The 7,899-nt window shown below is 39.8% G+C and overlaps 1 pseudogene; it reads right to left on the minus strand.

Moving 5' to 3' along the window:
• Positions 1–5,474: 5,474 nt before the first annotated feature.
• Positions 5,475–7,144, minus strand: LOC125095840 (protein lin-9 homolog; annotated as a pseudogene).
• Between the last annotated feature and the right edge of the window lie 755 nt (positions 7,145–7,899).

Genomic DNA, 7,899 nt, shown 5'->3' on the forward strand with positions numbered 1-7,899 from the left:
TGTGGTCTGAAAATATGCAGGGAATGATCCCAATATTTTGATAATGGTTGAGACCTGATTTAGGACCAAGAATGTGATCTATTCTGGAGAATGTTCCATGTGCACTAGAGAAGAATGTGTATTCTGTTGCTTTGGGATGAAATGTTCTGAATATATCTGTGATGTCCATCTGGTCCAGTGTGTCATTTAAGGCCTTGATTTCCTTGTTGATCTTTTGCTTGGATGATCTGTCCATTTCAGTGAGGGGAGTGTTAAAGTCCCCTACTATTATTGTATTATTGTGGATGTGTTTCTTTGATTTTGATATTAATTGGTTTATATAGTTGGCTGCTCCCACGTTAGGGGCATAGATATTTAAAATTTTTAGATCTTCTTGTTGGATAGTTCCTTTGAGTATGATATAGTGTCCTTCCTCATCTCTTATTGTAGTCTTTGGCTTAAAATCTAATTGATCTGCTATAAGGATTGCCACTCCTGCTTTCTTCTGATGTCCATTAGCATGGTAAATTCTTTTCCACCCCCTCACTTTAAACTTGGAGGTGTCTTCGGGTTTAAGATGAGTTTCTTGTAGGCAACATATAGATGGGTTTTGTTTTTTTATCCATTCTGATACCCTGTGTCTTTTGATTGGGGCATTTAGCCCATTAACATTCAGGGTAAGTATTGAGAAATATGAATTTAGTGCCATTGTATTGCCTGTAAGGTGACTGTTTTTGTATATTGTCTCTGTTTCTTTCTGATCTACTACTTTTAGGCTCTCTCTTTGCTTAGAGGACCCCTTTCAATATTTCCTGTAGAGCTGGTTTGGTATTTGCAAATTCTTCCAGTTTTTGTTTGTCCTGGAAGCTTTTAATCTCTCCTTCTATTTTCAATGATAGCCTAGCTGGATATAGTATTCTTGGCTGCATGTTTTTCTCGTTTAGTACTCTGAATATATCATGCCAGCTCTTTCTGGCCTGCCAGGTCTCTGTGGATAAGTCTGCTGCCAATCTAATATTTTTACCATTGTACGTTACAGACTTCTTTTCCCGGGCTGCTTTCAGGATTTTCTCTTTGTCACTAAGACTTGTCAATTTTATTCTTAGGTGACGGGGTGTGGACCTATTCTTATTGATTTTGAGGGGGGTTCTCTGAACCTCCTGGATTTTGATGCTTGTTCCCTTTGCCATATTGGGGAAATTCTCTCCAATAATTCTCTCCAATATACCTTCTGCTCCCCTCTCTGTTTCCTCTTCTTCTGGAATCCCAATTATTCTAATGTTGTTTCATCTTATGGTGTCACTTATCTCTCAAATTCTCCCCTCGTGGTCCAGTACCTGTTTGTCCCTCTTTTGCTCAGCTTCTTTATTCTCTGTCATTTGGTCTTCTATATCGCTAATTCTTTCTTCTGCCTCATTTATCCTAGCCGTCAGAGCCTCCATTTTTGTTTGCACCTCATTAATAGCTTTTTTTATTTCAACTTCGTTAGATTTTAGTTCTTTTATTTCTCCAGAAAGGGCTTTTATATCTCCCGAGAGGGTTGCTTTAATATCTTCCATGCCTTTTTCAAGCCCGGCTAGAACCTTGAGAATCGTCATTCTGAACTCTATATCTGACATATTACCAATGTCTGTATTGATTAGGTCCCTAGCCTTTGGTACTGCTTCTTGTTCTTTTTTTTGTTGTGAATTTTTCCGCCTTGTCATTTTGTCCAGATAAGAGTATATGAAGGAGCAAGTAAAATACTAAAAGGGTGGCAACAACCCCAGGAAAATATGCTTTAGCCAAATCAGAAGAGATCCCAAATCGTGAGGGGGGAGAAAGGGGATAAAAAGGGTTTCAGAAGGGACGCCTGGGTGGCTCAGTTGGTTGGACGACTGCCTTCGACTCAGGTCATGATCCTGGAGTCCCGGGATCGAGTCCCGCATTGGGCTCCCGGCTCCTCGGGGAGTCCGCTTCTCTCTCTGACCTTCTCCTCACTCATGCTCTCTCTGTCTCTCTCTCAAATAAATAAATAAAATCTTTAAAAAAGAAAAAAAGGGGGTTCAGAAGAAAAAAAAAGAAACTATTAAAAAAAGAAAGCTGATAAAAAATATAAAAAGGAAAAAAATATATATATATATTAGATAAACTATTTAAAAAACGTTAAAAAAAGAAAACGGTAAAAGTTAAAAAAATTTAGAAGAAGAAGAGAAAAAAAATTGAAAAAGAGAAAAAAAATTAAATTAACTGCAAGGCTAAAGAATCATGGGGAGAAAGCCATGAGTTCCATGCTTTGCTTTCTTCTCCTCTGGAATTCCGCCGCTCTCCTTGGTATTGAAACTGCACTCCTTGGTAGGTGAACTTGGTCCTGGCTGGGTTTCTCGTTGATCTTCTGGGGGAGGGGCCTGTTTTAGTGATTCTCAAGCATCTTTGCCCCAGGCGGAGTTGCACCGCCCTTACCCGGGCCCGGGCTGAGTAATCCGCTCAGGTTTGCTGGGTTTGCTTTTGGGAGCTTTTGTTCCCTGAGCGCTTTCCGTAGAGTTCTGGAAGACGGGAGTGAAGATGGTGGCCTCCCGGTCTCCGGCCCAGAGGAGCCGAGAGCCCGGGGCCCCACTCCTCAGTGCGCCCTCAGAGAACAGCGCCCAATGACTCCCGTCACCCTGGCCTCCGGCCGCGCTCCGAGCTGACCGAGCCTGCGACCGGTTCAAGGTAACCCCGAGTTTAGAGCTCACTCCTCAGCTCTGTCTCTGTAGCCGGCTTCCCTGTTCTAATACCGGTAAGCTCTGCAACACTCAGACACCCCCGATCCTTCTGTGACCCTGTGGGACCTGAGCCCGCGCTGACCTCGCCTGGGCTTCACCCCAGTTAAGCTTCTGGAGTGATGTCCCTCAGTGGAACAGACTTTTAAAAGTCCTGATTTTGTGCTCCGTTGCTCCACCGCTCGCCGGGAGCCGGCCCCTCCCCCCGCGGTCTATCTTCCAGTCGCTTTGGATTCACTTCTCCGCCAGTCCTACCTTGCAGAAAGTGGTTGATTTTCTGTTTCTGGAATTGCTGTTCTTCTTCTCTTCAATCTCCCATTGGATTTATAGGTGTTTGCAATCTTTAGATAAGCTATCTAGCTGATCCCCCGCTACCTGAAGTAGTCTCAGCCTGCTACTTCTCCGCCATCTTGACTCCTCCTCCAAACCCTGTTTTTAATTGTGACCTTATTTTCTTATTGTTATGAGTTTCTTCCCTCCTCAAGGGAAAAAAAGAAAAGAAAAGTAGAAAGAAAAAGACAAACGAAAGGACACCTGGGTGGCTGAATCCTTTAAGTAACTGACCCTTGTTTTTGGCTTAGGTCCTGATCTCAGGGTCATGAGATCAAACCCCGCTTTGGACTGCCTACTGGCCATGGAGCCTGCTTGGGATTCTCTCTCCCTTTTCCTCTGTTCCTCCTTAGTTGCCTGCTCTCTCTTTCTCTCTCTCTCTCTCTCTCTAAAACAAACAAACCAAACCACAAAACTTTATGAATTTTGAGCACTGTTCCTTTGCAAAAAGGTGTGTTTTGCATTTTCTTCCAGTAGTTTATAGTTTGTCCTTTAATTTTCAAAAACATTTTGAAGGAAGAAATGTTCACTTGAATGAAGAATAATTTACCATGTTTTCCTTTGTGATTCATACCTGTGGTGTCCTATCCAGAAAATCCTCACTTAACTCAAGGGTGCAAAAATTTTTCTTAAAATGTTCCTCAAAAAATCTTAGATTTTTGCATTTACTTTTATGTCTGTTATGTACTTTATGTTAATTTTTGTATGTGGTACAAGATAGGTGTTGAGGTAGGATTTTGTTTTGTTTTGTTTTATGTTTTGCTTATGGATGTCCAATAGCTCCAGCTCTATTTGTTGAAAATACCTTCTTTTCTCTATTTGGCTACCTTGGCTTCTTTAACTGATCATATACATGTGTATGTGAACATATGTACACATTTTTGGACTCTTTCATTCTCTTGACCTAGAAGTCTACGCTTTTGCCAATACTATACTCACTCGAATATAGTCTTAAAATTATGTAGTGTGATTCTTCCTCTAACATTGTTTCCTCCTTCTTCTCTTTCTCCTTTTTCTTTTTCTAATGGCTACTCTAGTTCCTTTGCTTCTCTATATACATTTTTCTTTTTACTTTTCAAAGATCAATTTGTTTAGAATTACGAATATTAAGAATAAAGGATTTATGAGTTTCTTAATTAACATAACAATTTAGCTAAGTGTAAACTCTGCACTAGAGTTCTATAGTGACACAGTACCAACAAAGAATATGGAAGCATTTTTAAACTATATAAAAATTTCAAATGGAAAATAATCTCATTTCAGTTTATTTTTTGTTTGTTTACTTGTTGTTTTTTGACATACAGAGATCACAAGTAGGCAAAGAGGCAGTGGGGGATGGGGGAAGCAAGCTCCCTGATGAGAACAATTTTAATGTATTTTGACTTTATATTATACTATATTGAAACAAAGAAAATCCCAAATACACACTTTTTACAGGATTAACATTTCAGGCAGGGTTTTTTCTTTAAAAAAACCAAGAAAACAACAACAACAAAAAAACCCAACCAAATATAAACATTGTTTTCTGCATTTCACAGCACTGGTTATTATATGTGTTTTCCCTGTAAAATCTTTTGACTTATAAAATGTGCACATTTGGATTTTAACCAGTCATCTGGTTCAAAAGTTGTGCAAATAAACAAAATGTGAAAATAATGTGTTACCAGTCTTTTAAAATAAGTCTCATAACAATCGCACCTTTTGCCCTGAATTGATGGCAAAAGTTAGGCTAAATCCACTTGTTGAAATGCAGTGCTTTGCAAGTAATTAATTTTTCTCCTGCTCCTTTCTTTTCTTTCAACAGACAAACAACAAAGGTTTCTTTTATAAATTATGATAAATTAAAATATTTATGATTATAAAATGATCTCTAGAGCAACGTCACCAGCAGGTATCCATCCCACATACTTGTCTAGGCTGCATCTCCCTGGGCTGTTCTGGTTGATTCCTCCACAAGTAACTTCCTGCCTCTGGAGGGTGCTCTTTTCCAGAGCCTGCAGGGAGAAGAGCTGACCTGCTGGCACTAAAACCCTCAGGACATAGCTCCCCACAGGAGGCTCGTGTCTGGGCTCACAGACCCCAGAAACAGCTGTCTACGCCTGTCGGCTGATTTCATGCATGTTGAAAAAGGGGTCAGCACACTCGTCCATGAAAGCATCTTAGTTTCAGACAGTTTTGGCTGAAAAATACTTGCCAGTAAACATGAAACATAAGTGATGCTACTGCAGCTGAATCATAGGAAGAAAAATAAATAGAATGCTGGTCAGCAGTGGTGGTTCAAGAAGCACGACAGTATGTTCGTTCCAATGCCTTCACTGAAGGTGTACAGTTGCCTTGTTTTCCAGCACGTGGGTCATTTGGTGATGGAAGATGAAGTGAAGGGATACTAGTGTCCTGTGTGGCTGGAACAGGGAAGGCTGCTTCTCAGTCTCTCTTGGTGTCCTTGGCAGAGAAGGCCTGCAGGCTTCCCATCTGGTTCAGGCCACTCTGAATCTGTGAAACATGGATTTCTACATTATTGGGAAAACAACTGATAGTAGAAGCACCTATTGTACTCTTGATATCATTTAATGAATCTGTAAGTGATTTGAACTCAAAGGAATTCAACTCTCCTCCTTCTGCCAGATGCTTAATTTGTAATAAAATAGGAGTGAGCTGAAGATTAAATCTGTCAGAATTTCATTCTCAACACAGAGCCATCTAGTGGAGGAGCTGGCTGCCGAACAAGCTCCTGGTCTTCCTCCTCACACCTCTGTCTCCTATCTGTGGGTTGGTCCTCAGGATGCCTGCCCTGGTCTGGATGGAGCGGGCTCATAGCAGTGCTGCACTTCATGCAAAACTTTGTTGAGGTCCTTGTTGAGTTGCTCAAGCTCCAGAATGATGGTTGCATAACTCCGCCGAAATTCAATGCCAATGGGCATGCAATAGGATTTCAATTTTTCTGCTTCTGTGTGCATTGCTCTTAATTTTTTGATATGTTTCTTTTTAATCATGAGAATTTTTGACAAAGTGTTCACTTGGATGAGGAATTGTACTGGAAAATGACCTAGCGTTTCAGTGTCAGAGCCAGAAATCTTACTTCTCCACGGTGACTGTGCTAGTACTGGATCATTATCCGTAATTGGTGACTGGAGAGGAGGAGTGTCATGTAACCATGTTGGAGTCATAAAGAATCAAGAAGGCCCCTGTTTTTTCAAAGGCAGCAACTGGCATCATCTCATGCCGCTCATTACTAAGAACTTCATAGTCAGGGATGGTATGGGTGCCAAGCCCTGCCCTATCAAAAGTAACTCTATAAGGAAGATTAAAAGTATCCACAGCAACTATCTGTCCAGTGAAGAGACCATCATGAACACCACGTAATCGAGCTATAACTTTGGTTCCAATAAACAGGGGCAAAGGATTTTTTTCTGGGAGATCTTCGAACTGGGAAACATCTGCAACTTGCCTTTTTTGTAAGAGCCGTATTTTCTGTCATTTCTGTTTTAATGCTGGTCTCTCTTCCTCAAAAAATGCACAAGAAAGTCTCCGTGGTTTTCCCATAAGTTGCCTGATTATTCTCCATTCTACCCTTGTAACTTTCTTGTTTTTAAGTTAGGAAAGGATTCCTTCAGAAAGACACAGAAGTCATCATCGCCTTCAAACAGTTGCTTATCTATAGTTGAATAGAACCATTCATATATGCACATTTATGTGCTTTGGGAAGCTTGAGTCGGTTATGTAATTGGAAACCAATCTTCTGTGAGGCTTTCTTATCTGGTGTGGACATTGTTGCGGTAAATTTTGGTGGAACCATTGCAACTTTCCTATTCCTTTTGGGTGACGTTTATTTATCTGTCGTCATCTTCATTGGAAAAGAGTCAACTTCATTTTGAATTTCTGAAAGGCATCTCCACAGTGGAGTCCATATGTCTGCTTTCCAAACAGGTGTTTTTTGTTTGCTTGTTTGTTTGTTTTGCTTTTTGTTTGTTTGTTTTTTGTAAAGAGCTATTCTTTTCATTCCATGTGTTAGGTAAGCTTCCCTCTTTTAAACTGACAAGGGCTTTTGCTGAAGAGTTTTTGTCAGGCATCTGGTTGAGCTGCACCATCTGGAATGAGCCACCTCCATATACATTTTGATACCAGCTTGTTGATCTCTACAAAGCAAACAAGCAAATAAACAAAATAACTTGCTTGGAATCTTAAAATTTTTTTAGTATTATGTTCAATTATCCAACATTGTACATCATTAGTTTTTGATGTAGTGTTCAATGATTCATTACTTGCCTATAACACCCAGTGCTCATAACCACATGTGCCCTCCTTACTACCCATCTCCTGGTTACCTCCTCCTCCCCCACTTCTGTAACCCTCAGTCTGTTTCCCAGAGTCCAGAGTCTCTCATGGTTTGTCTCCTTCTTTCATTTCTTTCCACTTAGTTTTCCCTCCCTTCCCCTGTGGTCCTCCATTCTATTCCTTATGTTCCATATATGAGTTAAATCATCTGATAATTGTCTTTCTCTGCTTGACTTTTTTCACTTACCTTGCTTGGACTTTTAATTAAAAGTAATTGAAAGTGAACTAAATCTGGGGAGAATTGAAATATTAAGCATTTTAACTCAATTTATGAGCATAGTACATTTCTCCACTTATCTATGTCTTTGATTTCAATGTTTTCAGTGTTTTATTATATAAATCTTAAGTATATTGTGCAAATGTACTTAAGTGTGAATAATACTTCTAAATATTTTTTGCTACAATTGTATTTGGTACTATTCCAATTTCTAATTACAGTTACTTAAACGTGAAATAAAATGGATTTTTTCCATACTTCTATTTTACCTCATTATATCAGAATTCATTTATGAGC

Source organism: Lutra lutra, chromosome 3 (assembly GCF_902655055.1).
Source record: "Lutra lutra chromosome 3, mLutLut1.2, whole genome shotgun sequence".
Lineage (NCBI taxonomy): Eukaryota > Metazoa > Chordata > Mammalia > Carnivora > Mustelidae > Lutra > Lutra lutra.